Genomic DNA, 15400 nt, shown 5'->3' with positions numbered 1-15400 from the left:
CATCAAAGAATGAGGTACCTTTCTTTGAAGGGAGGAGAGAACTTCCACTTTGACTATGACCTTGTCTAAATCAGATTGGAGTTGGCGAACTCCAGAGGCTTTCATAGCCTTGGCACCCCATGACAAGAGCCTCAGGTGATTACTGATGCCATAAACAAGAGTGTCAATTGTTAAATCAACAACAGGAGAACAGGAGTCACTGTGCACTTACTCCCCATGTAGGATCTCTGTCCTTAATGTGTTGTAATATGTGAATTAACAGTATAACTAGTACTCAAACAATACTTTATACTTTGTGTTTCTGTGAGTGCGAACTGTTGAAATCTTTACTTAATATATACTAAATTGATTTTCTGTATATAAAGATAATTGAAAATGAATCTTGATGTGAATGGGATGGGAGAGAGAGCGGGAGATGGAATGGTTGCAGGTGGGAGGGAGGTTGGGGGGGGGGGAAGCCGCTATAAACCAAAAGTTGTACTTTTGAAATTTATATTTATTAAATAAAAGTTAAAAAAAAGATTTACTGGGCAGAATGCTTCCATAAACATACATTGGAAAGACAGTGGACTTTTGAGTTTTGCATTTGATTTCCAGTTCTGAAACTTATCAGTCAGATGTCTTTTATATTGCAAATATCAGAAAGTCTAAGTGCAGTGATTGCAATGGACAAGACCTATTTATTTCAGTACAGAGCTGGCATGATAATTCAGTTATACCCCCATCTTTCTGCTCTACAATCTTTTTTTTCTTTCCTTTTATTTTATTTTTGTTGAAAACAGAGATATTAATGTCATAAAATTGAGGGATTCATTCTTGTCGTTAGCAACAAAATGGATGCAACTGGAAACCATTATACTTAGTAATATAAGACAGTCTCCAAAAGACAAATACCACATATTCTCTCTAATATGTGGCAACTAATAGAATACCTAAAATATAATCTATGGGAGTGAAATTGACACTTAAAATGCAATGATTTTGAACAGCCCTTGTCTCTAACAGTGTTTTTTTTAATCATACTATTTGTTGAACTCTTTACTTAGTATAGGGTTAATCTTATGAGTATAAAGTTAACTGGAAATAGATGCTTATAAAAAAATAAGAATGGGAACATGAGAGGGAGAAGTAAGAAGGATGAGAGTACTGGCGGGAGAGAGGGTAGGATGGGAAGAATCACTATGTTCCTAAATTTGTGTATATGAAACGCATGAAGTTTGTATACCTTAAATAGAAGGTTTCTCAGCAAAAAGAAAAAAATAAAATAAAGTAATTATTCAAGTGTTAATTTTGACATAAGACCTTGAATGGTATATGTTGAAGGCATTGTAATATCTTTTGTAAAGAATAACATATGTTTAGGAAATATAAAAAAGTAAGAGATTCATGATAATGATCATAACAAGGGGAAAAGGGTATGTTGTCTTTTACATGGTACAATTCGATGAAGCAATATTTGTAACTGTATGCCAAATATATGACATCAACATAATTTTTATACTCTATTCTAGCTTCCACAAATAAGAGAAAACATATGATGTTTGTCTTTCTGAGATGGGCTTATTTCACTTAGCATAATGATCTCCAGGTCTATCCATTTTTATTGCAAATATCAGAATTTTATTCTTTTCATGGCTGAGTAATATTCCATTGTATATATAAAACACATTTTCTTTCTCCAGTCATCTAGGTTAATTCCGTATCATTGCTATTGTGAATTGAGCTGCTATAAACATGGGAAGGCAGAGAACTCTTGCATGTACTGATTTCATTTCCTTTGGATGTGTTCCCAGCAGGCAACGGGGTAGTATGGAAGAGCTACTTATAGTTTTCTGAGGAATCTGTACACTGTTTTCCAAAATGGTTGTACTAATTTGCATTCCCACCAATAGTGTACTAGGGTACTTCTTTCTCCACAACCTTACCAGCATTTGTTATTTTTTGATTTTTGGAAAATAGCCATTCTAAGCTGAGTAAGGTGCAATCTCATTGTGGTTTTGGTTTGCATTTTCCTGATGGCTAGTGATCCTGCTGCTCTGTGATCATCAGTGGGTCACCCTTAATCCTCAAGTGCTGCTGACACCCTCCCATGGACTTCTACACCTGAAGGGTTGGCCAAAAGGGTGTCACGTGTCTTGTCTACGCCAGCTGATGAGAACCTGGGTGGAGGACATTGAAGATGGAATGTGGTGCTGCCACCCAACACTAGCTGCCATAGTTGCTGTGTGACCTTGGAAAAGTTGGTTAGGCCTGCTGAGCCTCTGCCTCCTGTGATATGGGAATAATTAATACCATAAAACTTACAGGAAAGCATGTAGGAGATGCTCAGAAATAGCAAAGACAGAAAGAAACATTCTAATCCATTTGGGCTGCTACAACAAAATGCTATAAAAGACAGATCTCTATTACTCACAGTCCTGGAGGCAAGTTGCCCATAGATTGTCTGGTGTGGGCCCTTTCCTCATAGATGTTGCCTTCTTTGTGTCCTTGTATGGTAAAATGTGCAAGGTAGCTTCCTTCAACCTCTTTTTAGGAGTGAGCATTTGGCCTAGCAGTTAAGCCACTTCTTGGGCTGTACATCCCACACTGGAGTGCCTGGGATCAAGTCCTGGCTCCACTTCTGATTCCAGCCCACACCTAAGTCATGTACTGGGCAGCAACAGATAATGGCTCAAGTAATTGGGTTCCTGCCACCCACATGGGAGACCTGGATTGGATTCTGGGCTCCTGGCTTCAACCTTGGCCAGCTCCAGCTCTTGTGGATGTCTGGGAAGTGAACCAGCAGATGGGAGCTCCCTCTCTCTCTCTCTTTCTCTACCTCTCAAATCAAAACAAAGAAAAACAGATACCTCTTTTTATAAGAGTACTAAATTCATTCATGAGAGTAGAGTCCTCCTAGTATCACCTTCTAAAAGCTCCACTTTTTCAAAAAAGATGTATTTATTTGGGGCTGGAGTTGTGGTATATAGGGGAAAGCTGTTGCCTGTGACATTAGCATAATCACACTAGCATAATAACCCGTATGGATGGGTGCCGGTTCGTGTCACCAATGTATCACTTCCAATCCAGCTCCCTGCTAATGGCCTAGAAAAAGCAGCAGAAGATGGCTCAAGTTTCCGGGCCCCTTTCACCCACGTGGGATATGGATGAAACTCTTGGTTCCTGGCATTGGCCTGGCCCAGTCCTGATCATTGCAGCCATTTAAGAAAAAAGATTTATCTATTTATTATAAAGGCAGAATTACAGAGACGGAGAGAGAGAGAGAGAGAGGTCTTCCATCCACTGGTTCACTCCCCAGATTGGCTGCAATCGCCAACACTGGGCCAGGCAGAAGTCAGAAGCCTGGAACTTCATCCCGGTCTCTCACATGGGTGGCAGGGGCTCAAGGGCTTGGGCCATCTTCCACTGCTTTCCCAGGCACATTAGCAAGAAGCTGGATCATAATGGAATGGGTACCCATATGTGATTCCAGCATCACAGGTAGCAATTTAACCCACTGGAGCCCTGAGGCTCCACTTTTAATACAACTGCAGTGGGGGTTAGGTTTCAACACAGGAATTTGGAGGGGCACACCAATCTTCAGACGACCAGCGAGGACTTTTAGAATGTTGTGGTACCCTCAAGGCTAATTCGCTAGGCAATTTGATTTGTTCTTACATCAAACCTGACTGATTTGGAGAAGATTAATATAAGTGAAAAAATGATCATTTACAGGATACTACAAAAATAACAAAATTCACATTATTTTATAGTAATACAGTAATTTAAAAAATTTAAACTGTTGAGTGTGTTCTAAAAAGAAAGAGTAATCTTGTAACCATTCTGTGCATGTATGACAATCATAAATCCACTCCATCATTCAGATTAGAGTATAAGTTCAATGCGGCAAGAGATTTTGTTTTCTTCAAAGCTGTACCAATTGAGCCTAGAATGGAGACTGATACCTAGTAAGTGCTCAATAAGTATTTGCCCAGTGGTTGTTCTAATTGATAACTAAAAATAGACATTTATTGCATTCTCCCTTCACAGTCTAATTAAATAATAATAATACAAGGTCACATGTATTCTTAAAATTATTTTTCACTGTTTTTCCTAAAATGCAATTGTACAGGTTGAGTTCGCTCATCTGAAAATCCAAAATCCAACATTTTTCAGTAAGTCCCTGACACCACAAATGAAAAATTCCACACGGTGAAACTTTATTTCATGGACAATTTATTTAAAATATTATAGAAAAATTGTCTTCAGGCCAAAAAGTATACATGAAGCATAATTGGACTTCATATTTAGATTTGGATTCCATCTCCAAGATATCTCTTCATTATATGGAAATATTCCAAAACTAAAAAATATCTGAAATTCTGAACACTCTGGTTGCAAGCATTGCGGATAAGGGAAACTGTACATTAGCCAAACTCTGACAAATCTAATCCAGATTCTGAATTGAGGAAGTCCAGGTTAACAGGATTTTAGCATTCTTATAAATATTTATTTATTTATTTATTTGAAGTCAGTTTGAGAGAGAGAGGGACAGATGGGGTGGCGGGCGGTGTAGAGCGAGCGAGCAAGCTTGCATCTGCTGATTCACTCCCAAGACTGCCCAATAGCCAGGGTTGGGCCAGACCAAAGCCAGGAGCCAGAAGCTTCTTCTGGGTCTCACATGGGTGGCAGGAACCCAGACACTTGCACCATCTTTTGTTGTTTTTCCCAGACCATTACCAGTGAGCTGGACCAGAAGTGGAGCAGCTGAGACATGACCTGGTGCCCACATGGGTTGCCAGCAGCAAGGACAGAATGCAGATTAGCTTAAAAACGAATTTTCTTCTCTGGCAAATGGAACGCATGAGCTCCTGTAAGCATAGACAAGTGGGAAAAGGAAACCAATATCTATTCTGCTTACAATTAATTAAAAACAGACTTGTAAGTTGAAAATAATTAGAGGAAAGTCAATTTCTCCAACTACCAAAAAAATCTTTCCCTCCAGGAAACAGTTGACTTATAGTGAATGTTGTGGTTGAGGTATTAAGTATGATTTAAAGACGTGCTTCTAGGTCCTGAGTGATCAGGGGGTTTTCCACCTTGGCAGAGAGGTAGATATTGGCGTTTGCAAGGTTTCACTTCCAATTCATGTGGCTGTTTTCCAGTAAAACTGCCCTTATATCAAAGCCTGTCACCTCAGCCACCCACTGCTTTCACCAGTGGCGAAGAGGCAGTATTCCCTCCATGGCGGTCTGGCCCATCAGGGGCCTCCAGGCGTTGGTTTGAAGTTGTTGAGAAGAGCAATCATGTCTACATTTCTTCAAGAACTTTCTTCCCCTCAGCTCCTGTGTGATGGTGAGCTGCCTGGCTATTCATGTAGCTCTTCTACCTCCTGTATTTTGCTGTGTTCCAATGGATGGTGCTAGAAAAAAAAATTAATCACTGCTAATTAGTGCCTCGTTACTGTTGTCCCACTACCTTAACAGCGTATGTTGAGCTTCGGCTGCTCTTTCTCCATCTTGGACGCTCTTGCATTGTCTGGCACAGTGCCTTCTACTCAATAACTACTTGCTGAGTGAAAAGGAATTAATGACAGCCACATATTCTGTTCCATTGAAGTCAGTTTAGCAACTATTTAGTGTATCATGTCTTCCTGGCAGTGTGTTAAACTCTGGAGATTAAAAAGACAGGCACTATCTCTTTGCATGGTAAGCTCATCAATTTTTTTATAACACCAATGGGGACATTTGCAAGCACCATGGAAGATGAATCAGGTGAATATTTTTAGATTAGATATCATTTTAGACACCTTAAAATCAACTGCCTCCTATTACAAATAAAATCTTATTTATTTTTGCCACATTTTGCCACATCTCATCCATTTGTGTATTTCTGGTAGCCACAAAGAGTTCTTGGATATTGCAAATCTTTTTAAGGCCATGATGTCAGTTTTCAGTCATTCTTTTAGGACCCAATAAGTAGTTCATATTAAAATCCATTCCCTAACCAATTGTGCCCTCAGAGCTACTTGTGTCTAGAGAAAAACACAACATTCCTGATTGGTATCATTTTATATTCATGACCATTTACACCATGGGGGCAGAGAGCTGCCAGTAGTCTTACTACATTTCACCAGTCAAGTCACTCCCCCACCAAGCCAGATAATTATGTCATTACTTCTTCTCTCATCTCTGGTCTCCAGCATCTTCCTCTCATCACTCTCCATTGCTGATCTACTTCCTATTTTACTGAACAAATTGGTTCAATGAGAAATATCACACCCTCCCTCTTGTACTAATGCATAGACATCTGTACTTATACACTTGACCATCTTTTCTATTAATACAGCTAAATCACCATTGCCCTTAAGCCAACTCTCCACTTGTGTACTAGATCTTGTTCCTCACACCAGTGCCTCCACATTGCTCCCTCGATTTCCCCATCTCCTTGTCACTGTCTCTTCTACACTTATTGGATCCTTAACAGACATGCTGTCACATCTGCCCTTCTGAGAAATACGTCCGTCTGTATCTCTGCTGTCTTTTATGACAAAACTCCTCAAAAGAATTGTCTTACTGGCTCTACTTTCTCTCTTGCCTCCATTTAATCTAGTTTAATCACAGTCTTTGCCCTCACCACTCCTCTGAAATGTTTGTATCAAGGTCACTGATGCTTTGTGCATTGTCAGACCCGATAGTATTCTCAGTCCTCATCCTGTGTCACAGGCGCTGTTCACCCAGATCTTTGTTTCCTGCTTTCGGCTTCCAGGACACCACTCCCCTTTGCTCCTCTTCCCTCCTCCCTGGATGATTTTTCTCAGTCTGTTTGCTGATTCCCCTTTGTTTCCAGTAAAGTAATAGTGACCTACAGCTCTGTCCTAGGACTTCTCATTACATAGTGTTTATCATCCAGATTTATGATGTAAAACTCCTCAGTGTACATCTCCAGTGCAGATGGCTCCTCTGAGCAGTCATTGCCCTATTGCTAACTTCTCACTCAGAGTTCCCTCATAGATGTCCAAAATGTCTCTCCAGTTAACATTTCTCAAAAACAAATGCCCAATTTTCTCTCCCCAGATTTGCATCCCAGTCCCTGTGATTGGCAGTTCTGTCCATCTCATCATTCACTCAAAATCAATGGAGTAGTCCTGGATTCCTCTGTATCGTACTCTTTGTCCAGCTGGGCAGCAAAACCACTTGAATCTGTCTTAACCTGCTGGCCGCTTCTCCCCACCTACACTGCCCCATCATTTCTTCTCTGCGTTAGTACAAAAATGTCCTAATGGATCTCCAGGAGCCTCCGTCTTCACCCATAGTGTTTCTCATTCACAAGTAGTTAAATTAATCTTTTTTCATATGCCGCTCAGATCATGTCACCTCTCTGATCAGAACTTTACATTTTACTCAGACATCTAAGCCAGAGTTCTTCAACATCCCTACTGGCCTTACAAGACTTCTAAATCTCCTTATCCAAAACTCTTTGATCTCATCTCTGATTCCTTTCCATCTCCCTCCTATTGAAACCTCACTGATCTTCTTGCTTTTCTTTGAATATGTGCTTCATGAAAGTTGGGACTTTATTATGACTACAAATATGTCTGTGGCACTGTCAGTGTTAACTCAGTATTTGCTGAGTGAGTGATTAAACAAATGGAAGACATTATTCACTATTATCACCATCAATCAGTAGTATTTATTGAGAAATCTATTAATTATAACTAAGGCTGAATGCATGGGAAAATCAGAAAAATAAAAATCATGCTTACTCCTTTTTTTACAGGAGTAACAAAACATCGGAACCTCCATCCGATGTTGGGAAACTCGGGAGTTGGAGCTTGATTTGGAGAGACCCCCAGCTAGACTCCCTCCAGATTCTTGTCTGCCCATGTGTAGGAATACAGCCAGGAGGTGTAGGAATACAGCCAGGAGATGTAGGGGGAGAAGAACAGAAAAGCAGGATATTTATTGAAAGGCAAATTGATATTGCCCACTCAGATCTGAGTGTGGACAACATCATAAGAGAATTGTCCACACCCAGGCTGGGGTTGTCCTTTTATAGATAAGGGGTGATGGTCAACACAGGGGCTAATTGAATGGAGTTCAATGGAGGCAGGGTTTGAGTGGTGCTTCAGTACCTGTGGTGGCCTCCAGGAAAGTGTCCTGGCATCTGATGCCTAATGGAAAGTGAGGCTTTGTATGGTGGGGAGCAGGTGTGCCAAGTCTTCAGCCGTGTTGAGTAGACACAGAAAGTGATGAGCTTTGAGCAGTACGTGTCACGTGGGTATTGGCAATCCTTTGATTCCTCTCCACTCACTAGCTACTTGCCTACCCATATCACTTTCAGCAAATAAGTTGTTATATTTTGGTCCCCACACACAAAAAATAAGGAACTCAAAAACATTGTAAGATGTGATTCTGTAAGAGATATCCCCTCTACTGTCAGCACAACACTCCTGACATCAAATGTGGGTGGGATAAGGGGTTTCTCCACATGGCAACTAGTTGTCCCCTAGAACCAAGTAGGCTTCCTTCAATTATTTTCTCACACTGTCTATCAGGAGATAGCTTTACACCCTACAGGTTGAGGGCTCAGTCCCACAAGGTCACACCCACTGCTTCAGATGCCAATCACAAGCCAAAAGTTGTGAACTATTCTGACCAAAAAAACTAAAAGTTGAGATTCCTATGACTCTCACCTAATTTGCCAGAGTGACTCACAGAGCTCAGAGAAATATTTTATTTATGTTGTCCCATTTGTTACAAAGGATTTTACAGAAGATACAGAGGGGAAGGACAGCAGGTAGAAGAAATGCACAGGGCAAGGCAGGTGGGGAGGGTCGTGGAGTTTCCATGGCCTCTCTGAACACAGCGTCCTCAGGCATCTCCTGTGGTCAGCTACCCAGAAGTTTTCTGGACACAGTTCTTTTGGGTCTTTATGGGAGCTTCCTTATCAGGGCTGTTTGATTACATCATTGGCAATAAGTGATCTGCTCTACCTTCAGTCCTTCTCCCCCAAAGGTGGGAGTTGGGACTAAAAGTCCCAAACTTCTTATCACATGGTTGGTTCCCCCAGCAACCAGCCACTGTACTGAGGCTATGCAAGAGCACCACTCCCATCAATCATCACAGTAGTACAAAGTCACTCATGCTTTGAAGATCACAGAAATTTCAGGAGCTATGTGCCAGGAACCAGGCAGAGACTAAATAATCTATTTCTTACTATATAACAGTATCACAAACCCTACAGTAAAACAGCCCTAAGATATAGTCACTCATTATTGGATTCTTCAACTAAAATAGTGCATCGTGGTCTTGATGCTAACATAAGGTAGACTTTAAAAGCAAAATTAAATTACCTAGAAACTATAGTTAATGTTGGTTTGAGCATAAATTTCCATTTTGACTTGTGATCTCAGTATGTGTGGTGAAAGAAATAGCCACAAACCAATTGAAAACATGTGTGTGGTTTTCTCTAACTGGAAAATACCCAACAATGCCCTACTTACCGCTTGCACACGCTTGCCATTTTTCTTGTTTTCACGTTTGAATTCTTTTTCAGCAGGTTAGCATTCCTTTTAACAAGTTGTCTCCTATCTTACAAAGAATATAAGGCAACTATGTGAACATCTAAATTTAGCAGCATAATTTAAAATTATATACGTGCAATATAAATGAAATGTCGCTGACTAAAACATACCAATTTTTGAAATTTCTTTTGTATTCATTAGAATGTAAGAAAGTATATCAGAAATACCTTTTAAATCATAATGAGTTTGTGTTCAATGAGTACTTTATTATGTAGGAAGCCATCTTACTTTCTTATCTCATTTACTCATTTATCTGAGTTATTTGGGAAAACAACAATGTTATTCCTACTTTAAATGAGCAAACTGAAGTTCAAAGTAGACCAGTGAGGTTAAGAAACTTGCTCAAGTCCCGCAACTTAACAAGGGGCAAAGCTGAGATGTGAACCTAGTTCCGTCTCTAAAACCCAAGCCCTTTGCTTTTAGTAACCGTGATGGGTCTCTCTCGCATCCCACGGGCGTGAGCAGAGAGACAGCATTGGAAAACTCATGGAAATGAATAACCCCAATGAACCTTTCGCCTTAGAGAATTTCCCTGATCCCTTGTTTATCTTGCTTTGGTGGTAGCAATAAATTCATATATGTATATATATGAATTATCATAGATATGATATATATAAATTTATATATATCATCGTTTCTGTAGAATTTGATTCATAAATGCATTTACGGTTTGGCAGCATAGGCCCAGTTGCTCTTTTTGGTATCTCAGCAAGCGTGTGGTGTAGAGTCCAAATGCAAAGGTGGCCAGCGAGCAAAATCCTGGCTGGGCCGCTGCGCTGCTGAACGGTCACAGCAGTGCCAGCACCTGGAGCGGAGCTTGGAGGGGGAAACGACAGTGAACGTAAGCTCTGTGTTCTCCAGGAAGAGGTGAGACTAGATAAGGAAATCGGGTCAGAGTTTGCCTCAGGAGCCTGAATGCTCTACAAAGAAGAGGAGATGACCCCGAGGAAGGATGTGAAGTATTTCCAGTCATCAACTATAAGAACGGAGCGCCCCTGGCTTTCCACTGTTGTTCAAATTTCAAAGTTATTTTCCATCTAAATTAGTATGACTATCAAATTAGGTTTTGCAATGGAGCACAATTAACTTAGGAATCTCTGGGCAGTATCTCAACAGCTAATATAAGGCCTAGATCATGGATCTAGGTATGAAAACTGTGAGGAAAGATAAAAGAAAATATAATTATAAATGTTTATTTATTAATTTTTTGTTGTTTATTTGAAAGGCAGAAGGAGAGAGAGAGAGAGAAAGAATCCACCATCTACCCCCTAAATGCCCACAACAGCCAAGGCTGGGGGAGGCCAAAGCCAGGAGCCTAGAACTCAGTCCAGAGCTACCGCATGAATGATAAGGGGCCCAAGTACTTGTGCCATCATCTACTGCCTCCAGAGTCTGTACTGGAAGGAAGCTGGAATTTAAAGTGGAGCTGGGACTTAAAGCCAGAGACTCTGATATGGAATGTGGGGACACCAAGTGGTGTTTTAACTTCTGCACCACTCACACGAAGAAAATATTATTTTTAAAAATGCTTAACCTTGTTTGGTAACTGGGTGGCTCTTAATGAGAGAAAATTCTTTAAAAGGGCAAACTGAGAACAAAGGACAGAATGCCTGTAACCCATTATGTCCCATTGTCCTGTATCTAGAACACCTACCAAGACGTAAATTGAACAATATATACCACTTATGGTAACTTCAAAATAAATATTATATTGTCAAATAGTCACAGAATTAAAAACTTGGAACTTAGTGGTATTGTAAGTGCTAGTTTGCATGGAAAGATAATTTAGTTGTAAATCTGCTAAAGTTATGATCCTAGTCTGACACCTAATGAAGCTCCCACGGAAAGCACAAATGCCTAATAGCCTACTGTGGGGTAGCTGTTGGAGCCAAGATTGGGAGGGAGCCCAGGGGAAAAGCACATGGGGAAAGGCAAGTGCGGAGGGACCAATGCTCCAATGAGGACCTGGGCACTCGACCATGGAAAGGCCTTTGTTGGAGCAGAGCAGTTTCAGGGGGAAAGTAAAATCACAATAAAAGGCTAAAAGATTAATAGTAGCTCTGATGGAATGCCTAAGAATGTAGAAAATCCCACTGAGAAATTTAAGAAAAGGAAATATAAAGAGTTGGGTGCTTGAAGGTTTCAACGCTTGTAAACTTAGCAAAGTCCACTGAAAACACTGCCGCGTTACAGATGGGCCTGATTATAGATAATGGGGTGTGCTTCAGAGTACAGGGGGCCCAGTGTTTGTCTCCATAGACTTCCCGCATGTGTTATTTTTTTTTTTTTTTTTGACAGGCAGAGTGGACAGTGAGAGAGAGAGACAGAGAGAAAGGTCTTCCTTTGCCATTGGTTCACCCTCCAATGGCCGCCGCGGCCAGCGTGCTGCGGCCGGCACACCCTGCTGATCCGAAGGCAGGAGCCAGGTACTTCTCCTGGTCTCCCATGGGGTGCAGGGCCCAAGCACTTGGGCCATCCTCCACTGCACTCCCTGGCCACAGCAGAGAGCTGGCCTGGAAGAGGGGCAACCGGGACAGAATCCGGCGCCCCAACCGGGACTAGAACCCGGTGTGCTGGCGCCGCAAGACGGAGGATTAGCCTAGTGAGCCACAGCGCCGGCCTCCACATGTGTTATAAGCCAACTGAGAGACACCAAGGGGTCAGCAGGCACAATCCAAATATCAAAATGTAATAATTAATTATAAACATTTAGTTTAATATTTAACTACTTTCAAATGTCCAAATACTTTTTTAATATTTCAAATATTTAATGATATTTATTAACAATGAAGCTGTTAATGTAGAGCATGACTTTGGGATGTGGTGAAGTTTCTCCCAGAATAGACAGATTTACCCTACTCTGCACATGCCCAGTTCTTCATCCATGAGTCAGGGATGAGGAGGGTGGCCTTCATCTTCAAGAGGGCAGAAGGAATTGGGGGTGGACAGGAGGCAAGGGCTGAGGACAATCTGTCTTCACAGAAGCCGTAAAAGAGGAGAAGAAACACTTTGCAGCACTGTCCTCAACACTACCCTGCCTGTTACCCCCTTAAAAGTGTTGTGCACGGCCGGCGCGGGGGCTCACTAGGCTAATCCTCCGCCTTGCGGCGCCAGCACTCTGGGTTCTAGTCCCAGTCGGGGCGCCGGATTCTGTCCCGGTTGCCCCTCTTCCAGGCCAGCTCTCTGCTGTGGCCAGGGAGTGCAGTGGAGGATGGCCCAAGTGCTTGGGCCCTGCACCTGCATGGGAGAGCAGGATAAGCACCTGGCTCCTGGCTTTGGATCAGTGCTGTGCGCCGGCCGCAGCGGCCACTGGAGGATGAACCAACGGAAAAGGAAGACCTTTCTCCCTGTCCCTCTCTCTCACTGTCCACTCTGCCTGTCAGAAAAAAAAAAAAAGTGTTGTGCGGTTATTTGGAGGATAGAAGTTTAAAAACAGAGCTCAAACTTTCTGTCCAAACCCAATGTCAATTTATAAAACTGGGAATTTCAGCACTAATAGATAGCCCTTAAAATTTTTCCAAGCTTAATTGGCTAATTAAAAATCATCACCCAGTCCAGCGCTGTGGCTCACTTGGTTAATCCTCGGCCTGCAGCACCGGCATCCCACATGGGCGCTGGGTTCTAGTCCTGGTTGCTCCTCTTCCAGTCCAGCTCTCTGCTGTGGCCCGGGAAAGCAGTGGGAGACCGGGAGGAAGCACCTGGCTCCTGGCTTCAGATGGGCACAGTGCCGGCCATAGTGGCCATTTGGGGAGAGAACCAACGGAGGGAAGACCTTTCTCTCTGTCTCTCTCTCTAACTCTACCTGTCAAATAAAAAAAAATCATCACCCAGTTATAGAAACATAAATATAATCTTAATGATATTTAATAGTTCTCTCTATTCCCCATTCCACACCAGGTCTTTCTCTTCTATTGTCATCACCGTCTTGGGCAGTAAATGACTTCCTTTCCCCTTGTCCCATTGGTTACAAGTTCCAGTCAGTTCTACTTTCAAAGTCCATCCCCAGCGATCTCCACTCACTTCAGACTAAAAATGCAAGTTTTGATTATTGAATAGACTTTTTTTTCTCCTACCTCTATTTTCATTTCGCTGCTATCTACCCTCCAGCCCCAGGGACCAGTACAACCCCCAGGTGATGTGGGCAAGGGGTAAATAGATTTCCTTCCAGGCTCTTGTCATGCACACAGACAAGCATTCGAAGTGCTGACACATGTAATGTGTATAAAGTGATAAAAACTATATAAAAGATGAGAAAATGAGCACACACACATGAGCATGCCCCATAAAGAGAAATGCCCATCATGAGTGGGCAATGGGCCAGAAGATTGAAAGGAGAAGGGGTGGTGGAGGGGAGACAGAGGGAGCAGCCCTGCAACACCTCCAGCCAGTGGTCTGAAGCAGGAGAGAGAGACAGCTCCTCCCAATTGCTGATCTCTTTTATGAGGTTGGGGGCGGTGCATGTAGGCATGATGGCACCTGGAATTATATGGCACTTCCACAACTTACACATGGAGCTGAATACCTGTATTTTCATGGTGTTTCCCTTCCTTAGGTTTGAGAAGAAGCAGTTACATCCTGGGAAAGGGCACATTTTGATTGACAAGTAGGAAGATAGAATTACTTGGGGGGAGGGGTGGTTTGTAGGTACTTCCCACCCATGTGGCTGCCTATCTATCCCCTATTACGGGAACCCTCAAAGCAGTGAGAATCTGATTAAATTCACTTTCTTCCCATCACTCACATGACAGGATCTACCCGTCAGCAGCTCACACTGCTCTACTTCAAGTTACTTCTGTGCTTCTTTTTTTTTTTTTTTTTTTTTTTCCACAGGCAGAGTGGACAATAAGAGATAGAGACAGAGAGAAAGGTCTTCCTTTGCCGTTGGTTCACCTCCAGTGGCCGCCGCGGGCGGCGCACCGCGCTGATCTGATGGCAGGAGCCAGGTGCTTATCCTGGTCTCCCATGGGGTGCAGGGCCCAAGCACTTGGGCCATCCTCCACTGCACTCTCTGGCAACAGCAGAGAGCTGGCCTGGAAGAGGGGCAACCGGGACAGAATCCGACGCCCCAACCGGGACTAGAACCCAGAGTGCCGGCACCGCAAGGCGGAGGATTAGTCTAGTGAGCTGCGGCGGCCGGCACTTCTGTGCTTCTATGCTTCAGAGGAATGCACTTGTTGAACTTTCTCAGAAATGTCAAGACCTCTCACTTATTTGTTTTAGAACACGTCGCTTTGCTCTTCCTCTTAAAATTATGTGTATTGGTTTGTTTTTATTAATTGGAAAGGCAGAGATAGAGGGAAACACAGAGCCCCCATTCACTAATTCACTCCCCAGTTGGGCCTGGGTCAAGCTGAAGCCAGGAGCCTGGAACTCCACCAGGGTGTCCCATGTCGGTGACAGGAACTCAAGTACTTGAACCATCACCTATTGCCTCCCAAAATCACATGAACAGGAAGTTGGGTAGCTGGGACTCAAACTAGGCACTCCTACAAGGAATGCTGGTGTCCCAAACAGTGGCTCAACTCACTGGGCCCCAGTGTCCACCCCATGCTGGTTTTTTTCCTGCCTAGAAAGTTAACTTTATCATACCCTTCTTGATCTCTCACCCCACATCAACTCCTCCTCCCATCCTCACCATTCACCCTATATCCTGGAAGTAATGTCTGACTTCAAAGCCTTGAACTGAACCCCTGTGCAGTGCTCCTCCCTGGACTCATCTCATTTATTTCTAGCTATGTCCAGGGCCAAATGGGCATAATATGCATAGTGCCTAGGACCCACAGCATGTATAGGATTCCACGAAAATGTTTAATTTCATTTAAAATCAGAAGATAA

At 42.6% G+C, this 15400-nt stretch overlaps 1 protein-coding gene across 1 annotated transcript in view; it reads left to right on the top strand.

Annotated features, from left to right (window-relative positions):
- The window catches only part of IL23R (interleukin 23 receptor), an 80539-nt gene that overhangs the window by 22772 nt on the left and 42367 nt on the right, over window positions 1-15400 (top strand). The window lies entirely within an intron of this gene.

Source organism: Oryctolagus cuniculus, chromosome 7 (genome assembly GCF_964237555.1).
Source record: "Oryctolagus cuniculus chromosome 7, mOryCun1.1, whole genome shotgun sequence".
NCBI lineage: Eukaryota > Metazoa > Chordata > Mammalia > Lagomorpha > Leporidae > Oryctolagus > Oryctolagus cuniculus.
Note: the sequence above shows the minus strand (reverse complement) of the source record. Positions and strands in the feature narration are given on the sequence as shown.